The sequence below is a fragment of the Parus major genome, chromosome 4 (assembly GCF_001522545.3).
Source record: "Parus major isolate Abel chromosome 4, Parus_major1.1, whole genome shotgun sequence".
NCBI classification, from domain to species: Eukaryota; Metazoa; Chordata; class Aves; order Passeriformes; family Paridae; genus Parus; species Parus major.
Window position 1 is genome coordinate 35,748,349 of NC_031771.1, and position 25,192 is coordinate 35,773,540.

Sequence of the window (25,192 nt, forward strand, 5' to 3'; positions counted from 1 at the left end):
TGGGGTTTTGTTTAATTTTTTTAGATGAGGTCTACTACATTCTGAAAACAAATGAAGCAAAGTAGTAGCATTTTTTAGGAAAACAGGCAGACAATATAGTTACAGATCATCAGTGTTCTGTGGAGATGGCTGTAAAATAGAGGGGAATCTCAACTAGCAGAGAAGAAAAGAGAAATTTAGAAAAGGAATTGGAAGACATATGCACCAGATTCTGCTCATTGAAGAACTGTAAGAATAGGTGTATGTGACCAAACAGGAAAAAACCCCAAACCCTCGATAAGCCTTCATGTTCCCTCATGTAAAGTCAGCTAAAAACACCAGGGCTACACACCTTGTGGCCTAGCAGAAGATGTCCTTTTAGAATCAAAGTATTTCCAAGGTGTAGAGCAGCAGAAGACTCAAGAAAACCTCTGTGATTCTGGAGCTAGAGAGGTGTGGGCCTGGCTGATAAATCCATGTGATTTATTAAGCTTAGTAATACAAATTCTGGATAATCTTAGAGGGAGGTTTGCATCCTCCCTCATTTTACCCTGTCTTCCTGTACTAGTCCTGGCAGAGGGGACGATACTGCTTTTCCAAACTGCAGAAGATCTTGACAAAAAAGTATGCTGGCAAGTAAGGAGTGCCAAGTACAAATGGCTCAAGACAGGAGCATTCTGAACACATTCTTGGCTTTGTGCAGTCTGAGGCTGCTGATGGAGATTTGCACTGAAGTGTTGGGCATGGCAAAGAGGGGAAGTCATTGTAAGGAGAAAGGTAAGGTGCTCTAAAGTTGTGCTTTCTGCCATAGTGAGTAACTGTTTGCAAGCTTGTTCTGTTAAGCAAACAAATGTTTTAGGAATAGCAAATAACTGTAAATGAGAAGCAGCACAGGCAGATGTGCTGCTAGGTGAGCTACAGAAGCTAAAGTTGATGTTTCTGCAACTTGTGCTGGGCTATTCTGTGCAATATTCTTAAAATCATAAATGTAGATATGAATTAGTGGTGTGAGGAGAGCCTTTCCCCAGCTGGGCAGCTCTATGGAACAGTTCCCTTCTCCTGGATTAGCCAGCTCTGAGCCTTTATGAGTAGATGAAGCATAGGGAGCCTTGCTGCTGTTGATTCTTCAACTGCTATTCTTACCATGCTTTCTTTTATACTTGCACTGCATTAAGCTGTGCCCTGTAACATTCATCCTTCTTTCCAGCTGAAACCTACTCTAGCCCATTTTTTTCTGTTGTTGCTTAACTCTTTAATTCTCCTATATTTTTTAGTTTTTCATTAATTTTGGTGTCTTTTTCTCTGAGCACTTTCTCTTACTGTTTATTTCTGCTTCTGCCTCTCCTTCCAATTCCATCTGTTTAATTTCCCTTCTACTCCCATTTTCCCATATCTCATCTTCTTGTCTTACCTCATTCTATTCTTATTATGTATCTCTCAGTGAGAGTTTGTTAAGGTGAGAAGAAAAAGAATGACACGCTTTGCCAGTTCCCTTCTTAAAGGTCCTCTAATTACTAGCAAACCAGTTGTACTTGCTGAAACAAATTACTAAACCATGCTTTCTCCTGTGACTCACTTGCAATTCACTTTTGTATGAAATGTTAGACTAGTTTATGATATAGTCAAACCTAAGCAAAGAAATCTGTTTGAAAGCTTGCAAGAATTCTTATTTTTAACAGGAAGTGATGGTTTTGGTGGGCAGAATTTCCAACTGCAGGTATTCCTATGGAAACTTCAGAATAAGCAGATGTCTTAGTCTGGGAAAAGCCACTTGGCCAACAAATATTTGCCTGGTGGGAGAAGGGAGGAGAAAAACCTGAGACACTGAATTAGAAAGCTAACTGTAAAATTGGGTGTTTTTTAAAAGGCAGCTTAAGCGATAAAATTAAATACCAATTAATATTGATGTCTATGACTATGGAAGTTATTAAAAACAAGTGGTGGGCACAGAAAGCTGGGTCACACCAATTAGTCTTCCTGTAAGAAATTTTGTTTCAGGCACTTTAAAAAGAAAAATCCACTTTCCAAAGGCATAGGAACTCTTCTGTAGGTGTCAGATAGACGAGAAGTGAAAGAGAAATTTCTTTATATGTTCTTTTTTGATGCTTTTAAAAGATGAACTCTCTTCTTCGGACTCCTATTTTTCCACTAATTATTGCTAACCATACCACTGCTTCTTGTAACCCTGTTTTAAATAACATACTATAGATTTCTAACCTACACGGTAGATTTTTTTTTTTTTTTTCAGAAGTATTATTTAATTGTCAATACTTGAAAGCTTTCTTTTAATGTAGTGGTGGGCTGCTTTGTTTTTTTGCTTTTTTTTAAACAAGTGGGGGAAGGGAGAAGGCTACAGTGATGGTTTCTGTGAGAAGCTGCCCCTGAATCTCAAGGAGCCAATACTAATCAGCTCCAGGATGGATCTGCTGAGGGAGGAGTGAGAATATAAGCAAGAAGGAGCTGTGCAGAAGGAGGGACGGGAGGTGCTGCAGGTAGCAGAGCAGAGATTCCCCTGCAGCCTGCGGTCAAGACCACGGTGAAACAGCTGTGCCTCTGCAGCACACAGAGGTCAAGACTGGAGCAGACATCCTCTTGTAGCCTGTGGTGGAACCCCCACCAGAGCAGGGGATGCCTGACGGGTTCTCTGTGGGAAACCCATGCTGGAGCAGACTCTTGACAAACCTTTCAATCCATGGAGAGAACCCCCATTGGAGCAGGCTTCTGGCAGGACTTGTGACATGCTGGGGGCTTATCTTGGATGCTTCTTTCTGAAGGACTGCACTCCATGGAAGAGATCTATGCTGGAGCAGTTCCTGAGGAACTGCAGCCTGTGGGGAGAATTCATGTTGGAGTAGTTCATAGAGGATTGTCTCCTGTGGGAGGGTCCCCACAATGGATTGAGGGAAGAGTGTGAGGAGTCCTCCCCCTGAGGAGAAAGCAGTGAGAGAGACAATATGTGACCTTATCTTGTCCCATGAGAATTTCATTCTGTTTTCTTTTTCCTGTCCAGCCGAAGAAGGAAGTGATAGAGCAGCTGTGGTGGGCACCTGGCACCCAGCCAGTGTCAACCCACCATGAGCACTTTAATGGCTCCTGACTTTAGGACTGAACAGGTTCTTTTAATTTACAGTCTTTGAAGTCTGGTTCTCTGAAGAGTCTTTCTCCTTCTGGGAATGTATTACTGGTTTAAAGGTTCAACCCCAGGAAAAAAGCAAGCAATAAACTTGGTCCTTACTGTAGTTCATACACTCTCCATAGCAGAGGAATACAAAGTAGATGGTGGTTTAGGGGAGAGTGAGGGGGAGAAAAAAGGAAGGGGGTGCACTGTGTTGTGGTATATTATGGTGTGTTTACTGGTGTAGGTGACTTCTAGATTTTATTTGTACCACATTCTGACTAAAGACAAAAAAACCTACCCAAAGACAAGCTGTCCTCCCTCCAAAAAATGAAAAGACTCCAAACAAAAGGCTCAAAACAAGGTGATAATATCAATACTAGTGGGTGTGCATGCCACTGCTGGTTTCAGTTCCTGCATCTTGATGATTCTGTGCAGTGCAGCATGATGGGATGATATTGCAAAATGATAATACATCTGCCTTAGTGATGTGATGGGCATACAGTAATGTAAGCTTTGTCCCTGAAGTGCAGGATTTGTTGGGCCAGGTACAGTTCTGTAGTGAGATTTTTGTGCTAATATATGACTTGGGAGTTAATGACCTTCAGGACCGCACTTCTCTGCAGTTTTCTGTATTGTACGAGGGATGTGCTTGCTGTTCCAAGCCTTTTTCTAGATAATGGTTTGTTTAAAAAGTTATGGTTTTCTGTCCAGTTTACTTGATTTTCTTTGTTCAGTTTTAGTTGCTCCCATTTACCAATGTGTATGTTTTCAGAAATACACAAGAGTTTGCCCGATCATTTCAGGTTCTTGCTGTCCCTGTCTTTGAGCTTTTGTGAATGAACTGTGGTTGAGGGACTGTATTAAATGAGTAGATGTAAAATATGGTTGAAGCACAAGGCTTGTATTGAGTCAGAAATAGAGTGAAGTTTTCCTTTCAGTTCCTATCACATAGGAATGTACTGTTGCTGATATAAATATGATAAATTGCCTATGAATAATAAAAAAAAATTTCACCTCATTATGATTCACTCTATAAAAACAGACTTCCATAGAACTCTTTCAATGACTCTTATCTGCTTTTACTACTGCTTTTTAGATATAGTTCATCCTTAAATGTTCCTTAAAGCAGTATTTTTTTTTTGCTTTTGTTCTGAAGTGTACTCATACAATTGTTATGGAAAAGGATCTCCCAACAGTATTAAATATCTCTTCAGACTAAATGTGAATTAACATACCATTGATTAACAGCTTTCAATTGATATGAATGTACTTATGCTTATTCTGCATGATTTGGTGTGTATGTTTTTATAGCAAGTTATGCTCACAAATAGGTTGCTGGCCAAGAGGTACTGCCAGTAGCAGACATGAAGAAAGGAACTGATTATTCTGTGGTTAATTCTTGTCTTTTACAGTATGTTTCAGGGCTGTCAGAGCAGAGTGCTGTGTGCACTTTGGTATCTCAAGCCTTGTCAGCCCTTTATAATTACCAGTCACTGGCAGACACTTATTCCTGCTCCTGTTTCTCTTGTGCCAGCTCTACCTAAAACAGTGAGCTGAAACTGAGGCGTTTTGTAGCACCACTACATTTAAGCTAAAGTGGAAGGTGTAGTTGGCAGGTAGGATGTTTCTCAGTGTGCTCACTCGCTGTAATCTGAAGATTTGCATCTTCCCTAGGTGAGAAGTGTCTTGCTGTTCATGTGGTCGGTGTGGGATTCAGGCCGTTAAAATACGATACAATGAGATTTTTTAAAATTAGATTCCAAATGGCCAAGTTAGTTAAATAAAATGTAAAAATCGATAAATAGTTTTGGTATAGTCAGCATGAGGTTCTTTTGAAAGTTCCTTCTCATCTCACTCTTCCTCAGTCAAGTGTCAATCAATTTTCCTCTTCAGTTTGCCCAAATCTCATAGAAATGTTCTGATTTTTCACTTTAACTTTTTTCTTTATGTTGGTTTCTATCCTGGAAATAGTCTGGCCTTTTAATTATAATAAGCATTGTTTCAGTATGTTGCAAAATGTATGTATCTGTCTATGAGAGCAATGCATCATTTCCATTGGCCTTGCCAGTCAGTGACTACTTACTGCATCTGTACCAGCACGTTGCAGGTCTTACATTGCACTTGGCATTACACATGATGTGGTATGTGAGCAATTTGTGATATGACTGTTCAAAAAGAATAAAATGTAGCTCATTACTTGACTGGATATGCTAATAAATAATTCCTGACACCTGATCTCTTCGCTCTTCAAAGCAGGCAGACCTCCAATAGTCACACAGTTTCTGTTACACATTGTCATTAGTCGTGAAAAGCAATTATTTTGGAGGACATAGATTTAAAAAATAAGAGTAAATTCTTACAGTTCAGCCTGTAATTTCCCATAGTTTGGTTTGTATTTCTTACTTGATGAAATGTTATTTTCTGTTTGGAGGAAACTGACCAATTTTATTTTTTTTAGAGTAGTTTTCATTGGTTTTTTTTCTTTGTTTTTATCACTAGTAAGTTACAGCGATCAAATATACAGATCTGCTGTAGAATTTTACATAGTATTGAAAAGTAAATTCCTGCTTTGAAGTTATATATTTGATTTTGTTCTTAAAAGTTATTTTTTGGTTATGCTTTTACCTTGCCTTCCACCTGACTAGAAACAGCCATCCAAATCTGCTTATTTAATTTAAGAAAACAACAAAAGGGAAGAAAACACCTAAGGAACAAAATACGCTGATCACTACCTTTTCTCTTTAAACAGAAAGTTCTATAAAATTTATGAAAAATAATTTAAAAATGAAGTAAATAGAGCACTTTTGATTGTTTTTGATCAGATATCCTCAACTTATCAAGACACTTTTCAGTGAGTTTATCATTATGTTTGGTTTTGGTTTGTTTTTTTTTTTCTTAAAGGGGAAAGGAAAAATGTAGTATTTAGAGTCAGCATAGTGGATAAATAACAATTGCTGCATGGTAAAAAAGAAAATAATGTACAGCCATATGACCTACCTATCTTTTAAACATAGCAGCTTAGAAAATTTAGCTTAAATGAGTGATCATGGGGCTTTTACCCTCCAATGTATTTGGAGATTATAAAAATTATATTCATCATTATATAAGCCCTTAGATGTAATGTAAAAAAAGATAATTCCACCTGCAATTCCAAAATCTATGTACAAATCATTATGTACAAATCCTGATATTTACTCAGGAAGTTGTTGTAGCTAAGCTTAGTTTTGTCCCTCTGATTGCTTAATGATTAGTTCAGTCACCTACAGATACTGAATTTGTGCCTCTGGTTAGTAATGTTATGATTGTCTTTAACATTTGAACTTCAATTAATACTGCCGTGTAGAACACAATTTTTTTTACATGAGAGGGAAAATGGGAGTCCAGATGTGGTTTCAGAGAAATTGGGGTGTGTGTATGTGTGTGTATATATGTATATGTGTGTGTATATATATATATATGCATGTATATATATATATTTTCAGAGGTGCAAACAAATAGTCTTTGATAGCCACAGAGAGCAAACTGCAACTTCCATGCCTTAATCAAAGGGTTTGGCAGGGGAAAGAAGGCAAGCTGGAAATGTACTAGTACTATTAATTTTGCAAAGTTTAAACAATAGTGAATTACAGGTTAGGAGCTGTGGGGTTTGAGGCTTTCATTTTACAGCTCTACACAGAATTGTCACTCTTCAGCATAGTTGTGTTACATAAATGACAAAACAGCCCATGTGATTATCTGAACTGCAGAATTTGAGTGGCTGTCACATGTTGATAGTGAGACCGAATTCAAGCTTACCTTCAAGAAAATCCTAATTGCCACTGATAGCTGACGTTCCTCTAGCACTTCTGTGTAATTTTTTGTTATTTTATAGATCATCTAGGCTTTTTATTAGACTGTAATGGAATAAGCCAGTGTGACACACATTCTAGTTTCCTAATCCTAGTTTAACCATTATCCTACTTTACCATCTATATTATGTATCAGGCCCTCATAAGTACATATATATATACACAATTTAATATTTTAATTAGTATTTTAATTTTGCCATTATTTAATGGAAGTAGGAAATGAGCGGAATTAAAGAATTCTGTTGCAGGTATTACTAATATCATGGAGAATTAAGGCTATCCTTTCTTAACTCATACATTGAATTACATCTTGATTCACAGCTGTGGTTAACTCTTTTAAGTGAGAATATTAAAAACAAACAAACAGAACCAAGCTTTGAGACAGAAACAGTTTATCTTGCATTCTGGCATATCAACATGTTCCAGAACATCCCCTGTTTTAATGACCTAATGAATCTGGAAACAGGGATCTTTAAATTGTCCAAGTTTTATGTTGTAAATGAAAACTACTGAGTAATGTTGGGGGGGAAAAAAAAACCAAACATGTGACGTGTATGATGTGATTTGTTACATATTATGTGTTTTTCAACCTGTACAAAAAAATAAAAGATGACTTCATGTCTTCTATGTTTAAGAAGACTACTTTTGCATAATATTAGCATTTAAAATATACAAAATGTGATTTCACTTTGGAATTTGTTTCTAGCTTTTCTTGTAGTGAAAAATATAAGAAAATAGAAGAGTTTTATTTCATTGCTGAACAATTTCTAACTTTTATTTAATCTTATCATGCAATTTTCCTGACACTTGCCCAAAGTTCTGCTGCTCCAAACTTGGTTGCTGTCTTTTATTCAAAGGTCTCATGGTATAATTTCCTTTTTCCCTGTTTTGATCTGGAGGCCACATGAAGTGAAACCTGCAGTTCTGCCTTAAATAATTTCTTGATAAACCTGCAAATAAGATTTCTGTTGCAGGATATCTGTGTCTCACCTTTAGTATTAAATCTCAGCTTTTATGTAATATGAAATATGTAAAATGCTTGTAGGATTTAGAACAAATCATTCTTCTTAAAGAATCATAGAATTTTCCTATGGAGAATTGGGAAATGGAACAATAGTTGAAACTATGATTTTTTATGAGTGAAAATAGGTATTTACTTTGAAGTATCATAATCTGGAGTGACAACTTTTTATCTTTATATTGCTCCTACAGTTGCAGGATCTCAATAGCTAAGGGCACATGGACATGTTTTATTCATTCTACTTTGGCATGTAAGGAGTCACATTAAGAATTCAGAGAACTTCTAATTTAGAAAGCATCTGTGGACTTAACTACTTTCATGAATCCTAAAGACCTGATATTGTCCATATGTAATACAACTGATGTTTTTTGTTATTTCACTTGAAATTGGTATTTGGAATGGAAGGGAAAATACAAGTAGGATTACCTGTAAGATTGAACAAATCATAGAAAAAATGTTTTTTGATTTGGCTTTCTGTTTATTTGTTCCAACTGTTGCAAACACCTTTTTTATGTCAAAATTAGAATATATCAGTGTAGGAAACTATTTTTATGCTATTTAATCACTTGCTGTAGCTGATATGAGAATGAGCATTGTCAATGTGATCAGATTTAAATTTTTCTCAGATCTGATACATTTGGTAAATCCAGTGGAATAAGTGATAATCTGGAGATACCATAATATTGGTTTCAATGTATTAAAAAGTCAGCAAAGTTATATCTAATGCCTGTTTTTAGTATCTGCTCCTATTTATTTTGCCAGTTATAAGTGGAAGTGTCCATATTGTAATAATTTGTGTCTGCTGCTGGAGTATTAGAATGTATAAGGGCATATTTTTCATTCCATTATGTTTGGTTTGTGCATGTTCTGAATATTTTTCTATGGTCCCAAGGCAGAATTTGTTAGCTCATTCTGTGACAGTGTCTCCATAAAGACATAAATTCCACTTGTCCCGTGTTTGTGAGTCTTAATTAGTGTGGGGAGGAGAGGGTGGAGAGACATAGACCTTATTGTGGGTATATTTCTTATTTATAGTATGAAAAGATTCTTATTAGCTTTTGCAATTCAAAGTTTATTCTATATTAAATTAATATATTTTTGTTGTTTTGACTTCTTAACAGGCAATAACTTCGAACTATAGCTTCATGCTTTCGTTGAGAACATAGATTCTACTGCCAGGAAGTAATAGTAAGTACTTAGGTGTTATAATTTCTTTTTAATGAAGAAATTCTCCTTTTAAGTGTTTGATGTTTACCTTAAATGTGTTCCAGGAAGCCATTATTGCCACCCACTATATTGCCTATTCTGAAATATGCAAGTAGGTTCTCTCAGTGGATCAGATGGCGTTTCCTTAGAATATTTAGTTATCTTTCACAAGAAGGAAAGCCCAACTGGAGTAAAGGCTACTTTTTCAGTTGGCTATAGTTCTCAGTGTTATGCATGGGCATAATTTTGTTTATGAAATATTTTTTTTTCATGCTATTAAAATTATTAGAAACTGAAGTGGAAGAGTTACTATTCCTTTAAAGAGAATTTTATTATATTTTATATATATATTATACATTATTATATATTATATTCAAATGGATTACAGGAGACCAGAAAAGCAGAAAATTAATGTTTAGACAGAGAACAAGTCAGTGTTCTGAAAGGTACAAAAGTAGTTCACAATACGCTATTTTTAGGTTATTGCTTTGGGTTTTTGCAGCCAGGGTTAAAAATAAGCGACTGTATGCCATCAACAATAATTTAAAAAAAATACTTCATTGTCTTTCATAAAGGCACTGCTCTTCTTAATAGCTTTTAACAGTCTCCATGCAAAACAACACAATTGGAAATTGCTGTCCACATTAAGGCTTTATGTCCTTCGTAAATGAATTTTGAACGCATACCTGTTGTAAGATGGAATATAAAAGTAAATTTATATCAGTTGTTGTGTTTAGTGCCAAGGGATTGATTTGGGAAGGTTATATCTTTTATTAGCTTCCAGTTTGCCTTCAGTTTTCATTAGGTACCGAGTAAGGATTGTTGGAGGGAGACAGGCAGTCTTGCACTCAGAAGCAGAGTGTGCTGCTGCTAGAGGGCTTCTCTGACCTCAGGAGATCATTGCTTCGGGCAATGTCTGATCAAGATCAGAGGAATAAGCCCTGTAGTATTTCCAGGGGTCTGTAACAATCAGTGTCATTACAAAGCTTTGTTAAGAGTAGTTTTGGTTGTTTCTGAATGTAGTATTAAGTCCCCACCTCTTTTCCTAAATTCATCTCTTCCTGTGAGTTCTCAATAACAATAAAACAGTCTTACACCTCTACAAGCTGTGGTACAACAAACTGAGACCTAATTAAATCCTTTAACAAAGAAATATACTGAGTATTCTTAAATCAACTTACCTCCAGTGATTTTTTTGTGTATGTACAAGTTGAAACACATGTTGAATAATTTTTCACTATTCTTTTAAGTAAAGGCGGAGAGTTGGTGATCTTAAAAGGAGAATCAGCTTTAATTTGCAATATGAAGATCTTGGGCAGGGTAGGATGCAGCATTTTAGGAAACACTTTATAACTTTTCCTTGGTCAATTTCTTTTTATAGGGCTTGTTTTTTAGAGCTTTTTATTTACTGTTAGTGGTCTGATACATTTGAAAGCAGCAGAACTTTTGAAGGATTCTGTATAAATATTTACATAAAGGAAAACTGCATATCTCCTGATCATCATAAAATTGTTTAATTTTTTTTCTGATGACAGTCTTCTCTGTGGAGAAAAATCTACATCACATGATGCTATTTTTTGAAGTATGCTGGGGGTGCTCAGGTTTGGGGTTTTTGGTTTTGATGTTTTTTAAATTGAAATGAGACTGGAGGTGGAGGAACAGTTAAGTGTCTTCCAAAGAAAACTTGGGATTTGATTTCTAGACAAGTTAAGAGGGAAAAATTAGGCTTTCATTTTAAAGCTTTGTGGCAAACTGCTTTGTTGATTTGGTTTTATTTTTGCTCAATATCTGCTTTTATTTTTAACTGGTCAATCTGTTTGTCCCCACATGCTGTGATATTATTGAGCCAACACATATCATTTGTTTCTCAACTAAGTAGTGAAGAAATGTCAAAGAAGGTAGTATCAGCTAGAAGTACACATGATATTTTGTTCCAGCAGAGGGGCAAACAAATTTTAAACCTTCACAGTAGTTGCTTAAGAGACAGTATTTGATCTTGCAAAGAAAGATCTATTTTCTGCTTAATCACTTGAACTTCTGTCAATTGGCTAAAAAAGAGAGGACTCCATTGCTATCACAAATACAATACTGAAATGTTTGTTTTACTACCAGTAAAGAATTAATTTATCCTGTTATGCTTTAATATTTTTGGTGTCTTTTCAGGAATATATTCCAATGTTTGACACATAGTGCAAAATAATAAGTGGTGAATAAATAGTGAAGCTATTCTGTCTACTTCTTTTACCAGTTCTGATTACACCTGGAGGCCCATGTGTACTTTGTCCTGAAAACAGCTATTCTAACACATGTTGTTTAAAAAGCCCTTTAGAGAATTGCTCCACAGATTAAGGGTATACTTTTATTTGTGTTTTCTGTGTCCAGCTATTTTTCTTGTAGAAATACCCTATGGCTTGAAGGAGAGAAAGAACAGCAGGCAGCCCATTAACTGGGCATCTCTATAGATGACCATTCTTATGCATAATCATTGTTCCACTGGAGAAGGCTTATTGTTAGATGGGATATTGTATTTCCAATGCATTACACAAAACTAAATAGTTAGTTTTGATTGAAGTAGTAGCCTTACTTTTAAATATGAAGGGAAAGCAGTAGCCTATGATGTAATCTAAGTCTCTAAAATCAGGTTAAGTGCCTTCTTGGAAGTTCGATCAGTAAAAGACCTAAAAAAACCAAAGAAATTTAATAAGAAAAATAACTATAGTCCCGGGAAAGGGAAACATTAAATTTCAGAATTTGGATAGATACATCATTTGAAAGGATATAATCTATCATTACTTCAATAAGTTAGTAGAATTAATTAATCCTTTTTATTTAATCTTGCATCTCCTGTGTTTTGAAGTTCTGTCCATTCTGATAATTCTAATAACTGTTATTATTTCCCCTTTTTTAATATTTTTGTCCACTTCTCAGTTCTATTTGTCAAGTTTTTTTTGTTTTTTTTTTTTGTTTTGTTTGCTCATCCTGAGTCAGAGGATGGGGAAATAACTTGAGTAGGATTTTTTTGTTTGTGTTTTTAAAAGTACTGATTTGTTTACCAATAAGAAATTATAAAGATTACTTCAAGGATGAAGATCTACTAATATGAAAGTCATGGTGTTGACATGAATGTGCTTCTTACATCTCAAAAATATTAGGAAACTGAATAATTCATTAGATGTTTCCAGAGTGTTTTTTTCCTCTATCTGCCAGAGTAACCCATGTATTGTGCTCGTACAAAAGCCTACCTGATACAGGTAGACCCAGAGTACAGCAACCTGAGTCCTTAATTAGAATGCCACTACATTTAAATAAACATTCCTCAGTTGCAGTAAATTTTGAGTAATTTTTGAGACCATTTTTTTATTTAACTTTCAGATATAAAGTAATTGGTGTACTCTAATTCACATAGATGAAGGTTTTGTAAAACAGTAACTGAAAAAGGTTCTGTAATGCTATTCAACCTTTGAGCTTTGAGATAAGAGTGTGATGCTTTTGGATTTGGTGAGTTTAGCCCTTTTTTGCATAAGGAAGCATTGTTGGCATGTAATCAAAATGATAATGACTGTCTGGGAAACATGCTTTCAAGGGTTACTTCCACAAATGAGTCATAAGTAAAAGCTCTTCATCTAGCCCAGAACACATTAAGCTGGAAGAACAAACAAAAATCTTGTTGGTAGATCAAAGAAAATACCAGCATAAAAGATACTCTTAGAAGATCAGTTGGTCTAAATATCAGAATTGTAGTAATGTCTTTCTGTCTTATTCTCTTCTGGTTTATCACTTTCATGTATACCTTGATTATTTTAGCTGCTGGCATAGTTTCCTTCAAAAAGCTGCTCATTTGCTGCAACTTTAATGGGATAGAGAGCAAAGTGTTAGCAGTCTTAGGAGAACTGAGTTCATGTTCTAATGGGAATAAAATTTTTAGCCGGTTGTCTTGTACTTTTCTAGAGTTAGCTGAACAAAGTAAATCACATGAGGACTGCATCTGGAATGTATAAAACATACTTGGGTGAACCTATCTGTCCATCTAGAGGCAGATAGATAAGACATATGATAGCTGCAGAAAATGAGATATCTTCCTGTCTACTGAGAGTGTATTTTTGCAGATCATTCACAACATAAATTCTTGTATGATTGCTAACTTAAAATTTTTCAGATATAGGTGCTTCTAGATTACATAGTGACCATGTATGTCCTGAAGACTGAATCAGATTTGTTGCCCATTCTGTCTTTTTACTTCTTTGCTTTAAAACTGAACTTCTTTCAAATAGGGAGTGAATGAGATTAATTGTCCTTGCAGCTTGTTCTTCTGTAAGCCTTTTTCACTTTTCATTTGACTGAAAGGAGGTCCACTCTACCAGCACAATAGTCCACCGTGTAAACTCTTTGTACCTCTTGGTGTTCTGATGATACACATGTTTAACTAGTGATGCAGCTGCTTTCTGCATGTGACTTGGGCTAGCTTCCAGCCCCTTTGTTAGGGAGAAATGCCCTATGTAAGAGGACAATTTACTCTGTAAGTAACAAAATAAGCTTTGGTTGTTACAGCTGACCTGGTCACATAAGAGATGAAGGCTCAGGCTTGAAGTTTGCATGTGCCCCTAGGGGTCTCTGTGTCTAGGTCTTAGCTAAAGCTGAGCAGTCAGTCACTCTACTAACAAGGGAATCTTTTCCTAATTAAGGAAATGCGATGTTCTGACACAGGGAAATATGTGGCAAATATACTGAAGTGAAATATAATAATTTGGCTTTTTTGTCTTCAAATAAAATGGAATTAAGCTACTAAAAAGTTTATATATAGCAGTAAAAGAAATTTTGATCGGTGACTTAGAGTTGTAAGCAGGACGAAAGAGCACTGGTCACTAAATAAAGTATGTAAATAATGAAGTCATACTTTGAATGTTATTAACTGATAATTTTATACCTAAAAGCAATTTACTGTTACAAATCAACTCATTCTGGTTTGCTTCCCCTTGTCACAGAAAGGAAGACTGAAACATATAAATCATTGGAAATTTTCAATAGACATTGTTTTGGAAAGGGCAACATGTTGTACCAACAAAGCCCCTGCTGGCTGCAAAATTCAATGGGACACAAATGTATTGCATTCAAAATATTAGCTATAAAATTTGAAATTAATATCAGTTTCTGCTTCCATTACCATGTGCTGATTAGCATAAAAGAAACTTTGCCCTAAGAGCTGTGAGGTAATTAACACAAAATTCAAACCCAGAGAACATTTCCAAATCAGAAAAGGCTCTAAATGAAAATGACTGTTGGGAAAGCACTGAGGCAAGAATGATATATATTTTCTGATATATACTTGCCAGGCATCTACTTTAGGCCAAATTGCATGGAGGGGGAGAAGATAATTTGCTGGGCAAGGCAGACCTTTGATTCCCTGCACATGACTATTACCACAGGAAAAACAAACAAAAAAACATTATTTCAGATTGCTGTAGTAAAAATGCATAAAAAATGCTGTTTCCCTTCTGGAAGCCCTTTGTTATCAAGTGACTATTTTGGGAATCATGCTACAGTGTGTTAGTTGTCATTTCTAATGCTCGGCTACTAGCCACAATGTTGAGTTAGATAATGAGATTTTGATCTCTTCAGATCATCTGACAGTGCTTTCCCTAAAGCATCCCAGGAGTTGTATGTAAAACAGTCTACACTTTTTGAGCCTTTTTCAGAGTCAGGAATACTTTTGTGACCTTAATCTGGTGGAGTGCATTTTACCTTTTAGCACATGTCAAATGGATGGAGAAGTGTGTGAAGTCAGGGGATCAGAAAAGATAGTTGGTTTTTGATGATGTGTAGTACAAAACATGATATGCAAAGTACAAAACAGTGTTTTTTGCCTGCACTTGGTCTGCACCGAGGGCCTTTACTTCAATAGGAAGAACAAGTAGTCACTAGTTACTGATTGATTGATTGACTGATTTGAAAAACTAGCCCAATAGCTAGATTTTTAGAAACGATTTGCAGTTCTCTCCAGTGTTAGTTACAGGACTGCTTATGAAGCCTTCAGGTGTAGGGGGCTTTCTTTTTCATAGTATGTCATTTTAAAGGTAACCTCAGCAAATATCCAATATGCAGTTCCAATGATTAGCATTAAATATAGCATATTTCAAAATAAATCATTACAATGCTGCATCAGCATTTCAAAGTGTCCTCATGATTACTAGTGCCACAGAGGGGAGAATAAAGTTTGGAGGAGGTAATTAGAATGACCTTGCATTACCGAGCTGGTGAGCTGTACTGGATATTGTCCACAAGTAATGGAGTTTTTCATAAGATGCTGCTTATCAACAGCTTGTGCACACAGATATCAATGAAAGTTAATGTGAATACCTACACGTGAGTGTAAATTGCAAACCAAGTATGCCTTATATTTTCTAAAAGCATTACAGTTTTAGCTGAGCTAATTTAAGAAGTCTTTTTTTTCTTATTACTATTAAAGTTTTTAGCAAACTAAAAATTATTTCTAGAATATTCCTTAATTACTGGTATGTTTTTATATTGACAGTGGTTTGCACCAGGCAATCTACCTTCTCTATCAGTTAATACAGTGTTTGAGGATACACTGCAGCAGGATGCGTCTAGTTTAATATAATTTACTTGAAAACTTCCTTAGAGGCACACTAGATATTAGGTTATATTTGAAATACAGTATTTATTGAAACAAATAATCTCCAAATGCTTTTGTTTCTTTGCATTTTGTCTTTAGAGCTAAGAATTGTGTCTTAAGACAAATATTAGGAAAGTAGAATACAGAATGCTGACAGTCTTCTGAAACAGTTGTAGAGGAACAGCAATTTTCAATGAACATCAAGTTGTGGGGTTTTTTCCAGTATTTCTGACACTTACCCTTACTGTAATTATGGTAAACGAAACTGAACTCACTGTAAAATGGTCTACTTATAATAATCTGAGTTGTCTTTTGGCAGTGTTGGAACACAAATATTTAACTTCTGCAACTTTTGCATAATGAGTGCTTCTAGTGTGGAAGTGAGAGATCATCAGTGCACTGCCTATTATATGATTTTATAGTACAGTTGTTTAGATCCATGAGTTTCAATATTTTTTATGTTGTCTAATAAGCTCTTTCTGAGGTGATGGAGATCCATGTTGACCAAATAAATTTAAAATACTATACCAGTGGAAAAACCAACTCCCAGTGCAAAAGACCAGGAGTTACCAGGAAAATAACGCAGCTTCAGGGAGGGAAAAGCTACTTGTCAAGTAAAGGGGTAAAGGTTTCAGGAGACAAAGATATTACTAAAGGTAGGATTTTCACCCAAGTATGGAATTCAGTGGAGGGTTTATGTGAAAAGCTGATAATTGAGGCACTGTTAGCAGTTTCCCTGCTTACCGAAACATTAAATTGGAAAGATTTCTTTACAAAGGATTTCTCTGCTGTCTGAGGATCATAATCAGTTGTAATGTCCAAAATTAACAAAGTTCCAGTGATGCAATTAATGAACAAAAATATACCCTATGTTCTTTCCATAATAAGCTAAGCTAAATATGAGGCCTACTGAAAATGAGGTCCAAGTCACACAGTGATTTTTTTTCTGTGCAGCTAAGGTATACAGGGAGGGGAACAGATTAACAAAGAACTAGATTTTTTTTTTTGCAAATATTGAGAAAATGTCTAATTTTGACAGTCTTCTGATTTTATGCTGAATGCAATGTTAACTTGAAATTTGTCATCCAGTTTAAAAGATTTAAGGGCTTACTGGAAAAAAATTCCAAACAAACATACTCACATATTGTAGAATTAAATGTGTCATTTTCAGATAAGTGAAAAGTAATATGTGGGTATTTGATAATTGAACTCTTACAAGTTCCGTTACACTTCCACTGGAGGTATCTTTGTTTCATCTATCTTATTGGTCAATGGGTGTGCTGAACAGGAAAATTTATCATTTGTACATCTCTGATCTAAACCCTATTTAGGCAGAGAGTGATGTTTACAATACAGAAAATGAAGACCTTTTTTCAAAGTTGTCAAGAAAATATTGTGAATGTGATTTTTCCACTTTAAGTGGGCACATCTAGGCTTTCAAGAGATGTATAAAGCAATCTGTTTCTTGGTCCTTATTGTAAACAAGTTAGCATTATGGTTTGGCAGGGCAGTGGCTTTAAACAGACCGAGATCATCTCAAGATAATAGTATAGTCTGTAGGAGCCATTCCTGTTATCAGTTATTGTTTCCTAACTGTGAATTATCATAATTTTCATATTTATTCTTATAAATATAGTTATTCTATTATAACTATTCTATTATAGCTGCTGTTGCCCATGACTAGTTATAACATCAGCTTATATGGTAAGGGAGGCTCAACCAAAAAAATTGTGCTTAAATGGCTTCAATGGTGACTTGAACCCCTGCTGAAATGTTCCTGGGTCTATCTCCCTGCTTCCAGATTTGCTGTATTGGACACCACAAAAGCACTAGATTCAGACTTATGTGAAGTTTAGTGGATTAATTCATAGATTTGTGATGAAAGAAATGTCAGTATTTATATACATTTGATTTAATTAGTTAGGTTTTTGTAGAAGGCATGAACAAAGGCTAATTCCCCAAAACAACAAATTCATTTTTTCTTACATGTATATAGACTTCTAATTTACTCAACACCAAAAAACTACAGAAGTTATTTGTTTCTCCTGTCTGTATGTAGCTTTTCCTTAAAATTGAGTCTGAATATAACAGTGACTGAAATCTGAATTGAGGTTCTTTAAAATCATTTCAGTTATCTAGGTTGCCTGGGGTTCTAGTACCTGAAGGAAACGAAAATAGGATATATGGATATTCTTCAGTGGGAGACAGGTTGCAAATCAGGTACCTGTACCTCTAACAAAAGAGATAAATGTTTTAACCTGTTATACTGTAACACAAGTATTACAAAGGTTACTAGTAGAAATACAATGTAAATTTTTTCCAGATGTTTTGTACTTTAAGTATTTTTTTTTAAATTTATATTCTCTTCTAGATTATGAATCAGCTTGAATTAGAGTATTGCCCTTTAAAATCAGGAAAACATTTAAGCTTTAAAAATCATCTGTATTCTGTGCTTGTGCATTCCCATGTTCATGTTTATTACACAAGATTAAATAAGTGCATCCTTTTGTCATATTGTTTGACAGATTCAAGGATTTTCAACAATCATTTCACTTGACTGTACTTTGAAGCATGTCTTGCAATGTAGCATATTCAAACAGGCATGAGAAGAAATGCTTTCCAGAGCAATTCAGAACTACATTTAGATGAGAAAACGAAGTGGTATAATATAGTGCAGTGTTGTTTCTCGTGGGAGTGGAGTTTTTTTCTAAATCAGTTGAAGTGTTCTGGGAATCTGAGGTTAACTGTATACACCAGTAGAAATTATTCAAGGAACAATGATGCACACTTTCATAAATAATTGTCACAGTTTTAAATTATTTTACAAAAATTCCCCAAGGGGTTGTATTGGTCTTCATAATTCTAATGTTGAAATGATCCTTTCTATGGAAAGATTTATAGGTATAGATCAATTAGACTTTTCCTTTATATTTCTGCTCATTTCAGATAAGATTTCAACTTTTTTTCTGATTGTCTCAAAGGTTCCAAGCTTGCATGACAAAAAAAAAAGGTATTAGAATTTATGACTTTGTATAGTATCTTAGTTTTCTCTTTCTTGCATTCATTCTCTCTTCCTTTTTATGACTTTGGTTTATCCAGTTCACTTTTATGGTCGTGAGGGGACTTCAGATGATACTACTACAGATTGCTACTTGGGGAATATTACTCCAAGACTTATGGCAGGTATCTCAACCCAAACCAGAGGTTTCCTCTTCCACTTAAATATTTCAGCTATGCAGCAGCCCTGTTGCTTGAGAGCCTCTGGGATTTACAGAAGGATAATCTTCCCTGTTAGAGAAATTGCACAGAAAGAAAAAAAAAAGGGGATATGAAAATATTCAGTGTTTCCTATACAATAATTAGGATTTTCAGAGGTTCTCTCTTCTGACATCAAAGCAGGCTCAACATACTAGAAGTCAACTATTACACAATCAAGAATAGTTTTTGGAATTATATACAAAGCTTGCAGGACTGTATTGTATCTTAGAATGTGTGATGCTTTGGAAGCCAAGGTAAACTTGGGAGTTTTCCTTCATTGAAAGGCTCTCCTTATGTGATTCACTGAATAGATGGTACAGATTTTCAGATCACTTCATTAAAATTTAAATGGACTTAAAAACCACTAAGTTTGACTAAAATATGTTTTGTGCTAAGCTCATTAAAGTAAGAACAGGTAAGTATAACCATGGAGGTGTTACTAAATTCCAAGTATTCAAAGTGAGAACAGTCAGTATCTAAATTATTGAGCTGTCATGTTAAATGAAGCTGAATATTTTTAAGTGATTCACATGCAGATTGTTAAAAAAGACACAGACTGCATTATCAAACAGGGCTCATTACTTTTCAAAATTAAGGGAAAAATAAGACCTCATTTTTGGAACTTATCTTTGCAGAAAGTGCATGAGGCTGATTCTCTTTTTCTGACAATAGAATAAGTTCTGTAGAAACATCTGTTAAAGACCATTTTCATGCTTTTCATATATTCAGTTATTCCTAATTTCATTAGTCATTAATCTGCATGGATATAATTCTTAATATTACTGCAATATGTAAAAGCATAATTTTTTGCAAAATAAAACTTGTAAATACCTCGTTGATTGTTCTTTTTGATGAAGAACAATAGTTCTTATAATAGTTAATAATGCTGACAAGTCTTTATGTAGGTAAAATAGGCTCACTACACAGAGTTGAATGCAGCTCTTTCCATCTTAGAGCTATTGTGCCAGACTTTCTGCAGGGCAGCTTTTATACTTAAGGATTTTCTCAATGTGAAGACTGAATCTAAAATAAAGAATTTGAGTGAAGTGACACAAGCACAGAAAATATTTTCATATAGGAGGGTGGCTGGTGATGTATACTTGTTCATGCAAGTTGCTTCAGACTTCTGCTAATGAGAAAATAGGGCCAATTTTATTACTGTAATATAAAGCCCTTCTGTACCATGTATCATCAACGGAGGGGAGGGGGGACAGGGAGAAATCTTCATCAAATTGAAAAAAAAAATAATTGAAATTATCTGAAGTTATGCTAAACAAGAGGTCTGCCTCAATGTCTGTGGTGATGAGTATTTCCACCTAATGTGGAATGATCTAGACATGCAACATTATTTCCTAAAACTGTCATTCTTGTAACTGCTGGCCTTGGTGTTTGAAGTATTTCAAATGCAGTTGTGTAAAGGCTTTTACATTTTTTTTTTCTCCTCCCCAGTTCTTCACTTTTTCTAGCCAAATATAATAAATATTGATTCACCTTATAAATAAGTATATAATAGTAATCTGGTTTTAGAGGCTTGTATCTATATGTACCACTGTGGATGCAGAGACACGGTCAGACAGTAATAGCCAAATGAGCTGCAGCACTTAGCCTGCTGTAGTAGATGTTGTGGATGTGGCTGAGAGAGGTTTCTGTTGGACAGAAAAGTGATTTTCAGAATACATTTGGTCAGAAATGTCTGATAAGTTTGAACTCACGCAGTTCTTGTTATGCTGTAAAACTAATGGTGTTTGATTCCATTCTTGTGCTTTGTTATCAATCTTGCTTCAGGCAAATCACTTCCGTTCTGTGTTTGTTTGGCTCTGTAAAATACACTGCTCACTACTTCCTTTGAACTCCGGTGAGTTTGAGGCAATACAAGGTTTTCTATGAACCTTCAATCTCTGTTTGGAGTTTTTGTTATGAAACTCCCCTTACCCTGCTTTGTTATATGCAGCCTGCTCTTTTAGGGAGATTTGGGATGTTCCCAAGAGTTGCTTGTAGAAAGCGCTGCATGGCAATACCTGGATTCAACCTGAAGTTCTCAAATTGCAAGGAAAGGTTTTTGTTTTGGTTTTTTTTGATACAATAGCAAGCAGGGACTTTGCCTCAGGGGGAATTAATTATTCTGGGAACTAGCATGGTGTTAGTATCACAGGGGATACTAGTAATTGCTCGCTAAGAAAATGTGATTTTGGGTACTGTTTCAGCCACCAGAACAGCTTATTATTATTATTAGTAGTAGTAGTAGTAACAGATATGTTAAATAATGGCAGCAAGTTAAATGGGAGCCTATAAGTATGTTTGGGAAAAAAATGGTCAGATTCCAAATTGGGATCATGTGCAAAAGGTTTTTTTCATATAGAAAATTTATTGCATTTAGAAACTGCTCTTGCTTTATGTTGCCTTGTCCAGGGTTCCCTCACCAAGTGTGTGCACAAACATATGTGCAAAAATGTGCCTATTCTAAATTCAATTTTTAAGTCTCTTTGGGGAAATATAATCCTGTTTTGCTGCAAAACTCCACTCCCAAAAAAATAGACACATAATTTTACACCTAGAAAAGACCAAATTTAGTTTCTCATTGTGATATTACTCATTATTCCCCTAACCCATGGTTCTCAGGTGACTTATGGTTCATTTTAAGAGTAGGAACATAGACTGAAGTAAGGCCTTGGGATGGCTGAGACTTGGTTTAGTCTCTTTTTTGGTACTGATTTAAAGCCCACCAGTATTGTATTACTGTTAATACAATCAAATTATTCACGTGATCTCTGCTCCCTTTGAGAGAATTTGAACTTTTGAAATTAAGTGCCATAAAGTGTAAGCATTTCTTTCTAGTGCATGCAAGATAAGCTTATTCGCAGCTTTATATGTGAATCTGTGGAACTTTAGCAAGACTTCTCAGGGCTAGCTGTAGGGTCTGTGACATCCAAAAAGGAAGAGATATTTTCCTTTTTGATAAAGCACACCAGTATTTCGTGTAGGGAAAAACAGCTGTTTTGTGAGGTGTAATAAGTGTTCGTTTGTTTACCACTTTGTTAGCCTTAATTTCTGCACAGCTAAATTATCAGGGTAAATTAGACATATTGTTGTAACTCAGGAAAACCAAGCAGTAAACTCTTTACCTGTGAAATTGCCTGTAGCGTGCTTTCTGTTAGCACAAATTAAGAGCCACAAGAAGTGGCTTGTTGCTTATTGCAATTGCAATTTGAGCTTATTGCTCATATTTAAGCCTTGGCTTTCTATGAGATTTGGTCTCTGCGGATGGCAGGCGGAAGGAAATGGCTCACCTGAGCAAGCCAGAGCTCAGCACTGTCCTCCAGCTGGGTGGGATAAGCTGTTCCAAGGCCACAGTTCAACAGCAGACTGAATCTGGCTTTAGGGCTCCCGCTTCTAATCAGGAATGTTGCAGCTACATGATGGTAAGCAATGATCCGGTACAAACATATTCTGCTACCTCAACAGTTTTCTGGGAATTTTGACAAGTCAACATTATTGTTAGGCTTTATGCCAGATTGACTATTATCTGCTCTACTATAGCTTCATGTAACCAGGGCAGAGCATAAAGCTATCACAGACACTATATTGTCTGCACCATCTAATTTGAGGGGAAAATGTGGTTGTGTTCTCACGTCTGATACAAATCAAATCTGTATTGCAGTGCACAGCTCCAGTATCAATGGTTATGGAACTATAGCTTGAGAACACACTTTTTGGACTGCTGTCTCCTGGCTAGGAGTAGGATGAACATATATCTTTGCAGAAGATCTTCAGCACTTCAGACACATGCATATGTACATGATATGAAAGCATGGGGATAACACAACCTTGTGGAAATCTGAGTGGGACAGAGTGAGTTGAGTGCTGCCTTGGGTTCATTATAATTAATTGTCTTTTAACCTGTCCTCTTTCTGTATTCATCATACCACTTAACATACATGTCATATGCATAAAGTCACAAAGATGGGTAAACATAAGAATGAAAATATGGTTATTTCTTTAGAGTTTAGGAATTAATATTCTGAAACTGTTGGAATCCTCTGTTACTAATGAACTATTAAGAAAAAGCAACTTTTATGTTGCAGAATATTTTTTATATCAATGTAGCATGAAAATACTTGGATAATATCATGAAAATCAGCACACAGGAAATTCTTACCTTTGGCTGTGACTTATTATGCTTGATCTGAAAGACAGTGTGCTTTCCCTTCTGTTTACACTCAATTTAATTCTGCTTGTGTTGCAGACAACATTACAGCTGTAATGCAGTGTTGTGTTTTCTGTCTGAAGTGATACATGCCTGTATAATATGTCAGGCTGAGAAATTTTTAAAATATCAAATTGAGCAAAACATAAACTGCCTAGTTTTTCTCAGGTAGTGATGAAATTTACAGTGCAATGTAAGTTACTGAATGATGAAGACTTCTGCTTCAGACTGTATACAAAGGATGTAATAGTGTGACTGACTAAATCCTGTAAAGAGGATTTGTTGAAGTAAATATGTGTGGTAAGGCCATGAGTTTAGCATTCTTTAGAAATGTTCTATGGAAAATGCTATTAAAATCTTAATTTATAGTTTATATTTATAATTTCTCTGGAGTACCACATCACTGTAGGCAGTGATGTCCAGATTTTGTAGATGATGAAGAGCAGCCATCTCTCCCTAGCAATTCTGAACCTCTGAGACATCAGACAAGCTTTCAGCTTTAACAGCATAATATCCCATGACCCACCCCCCCTCCCTTTTTATTTTTTTCAAATCTGGTCTCTGATGTAATTTTTCCACTTTTTCCTTTCCTCTGTGCATAACCATGGTTTATTTGCAGTTTAATCTTTTTCTTCCCACGGTTCACTTTATTCTAACTTAGGGGACAGGGATGTAAGAAGAATGGCAGCAAATGGGGAATTGAACAGTTATGACACCTCCTGAATGGCCAGTGGAAATTATAGAGATGGATTTCTGCAGGCTTCCAGCAGTCATTTCCATTAACTTGGTTTCTTGCCTTGAATTCTCCTAGACTGAAACAGGAACAACACATCTAAATACTATAAAATGATAAGCAGGCGTAAAATGCACTTGCATGCATGTGCATGGTGCATGTAAATACCCCTACACACATCTGTATATATAAATTTATTTTCCTCCCTTGTTTGGGACTCCATTGCTATCATCATGCATGTGCTTTAGCACTGGTAATCATGCAAATTGTAAAACCACTGAACTTCTTTTTTTCTCACACAACCTAAATTTATTTAGTTCTTATTTATAGTAAATACCAGCTGCATTCTGCTTGTAAATTTTAACCAAAATTAATATATTATGCATAACAGTGTATTGGCAGAAAAAGAAAACAGTTCATACTTTTATGTGACAGGTCTAGCTATTTGCAGTCTGTTAAAAATTGGAAAGATAGCTGTATCCCTTCTATGTATTTGGAATAGAAACTGTTTTATTTTGACTGAAAGGTGCCAGACTAGTACATGTATTTCTGATTTCCCTAGTGTATATAGTGAAGTGCAAATTACACCAAATTACAGACTGTTCTTGGTTGGAAGGGGCCCATTGAGTCCAACTCAAGTGAATGGCCTGTGCAAGGTTTGACTCCACATAGCCTGGGCATTATTAGCACCATGCTCTGACTAACTGAGCTCATCTCAGGATCAAAGCAAGAGTCATCTTTAAAATTGGTGGTGTTAAGGTTTCATCATGAAGTATGGGAGCTTCCAAAAACTGTGCTGTAAAGTTGAATATAACTTTAATATTCTTATTGAAGTATTATTAAGTGTTATAATATATATATAATTATATATATTATAACAATTATAATATATATAATAAGTATTATTATTAAGTAAACTTAAATATTCTTTTTCTTTTCAGTTTTTACTTCATGTTATGAGTAGTTGCTTTTTTAGTGGCAAACTGTGAATGAAACAGGAATTTATTTTCAGACACCCACTGTGAAGGTACAATTTCAGTGGTGGGTGGGTTTTTATATATTAACAAAAACACTGTCTAGCAAAGTTCCATGTATAGAAGTATAGGATGACATTTTTCTTGGCAATGTCTCCATTCCATTCCAAAACCAGAGTAGAGAAAACTTAGTTTGACAGCTATCAAGAAATATGTTTGT

General features: G+C 35.4%; 1 long non-coding RNA gene across 1 annotated transcript in view; it reads left to right on the forward strand.

The window, feature by feature from the left end:
• Nucleotides 1-743: 743 nt before the first annotated feature.
• Nucleotides 744-25,192, forward strand: part of LOC117244281 — a 121,584-nt gene continuing 97,135 nt past the window's right edge. The window contains exons 1-2 of the long non-coding RNA XR_004497042.1: nt 744-756; nt 9,088-9,154. This is a non-coding gene — a long non-coding RNA (uncharacterized LOC117244281). The remainder of the gene's footprint in view (nt 757-9,087; nt 9,155-25,192) is intronic.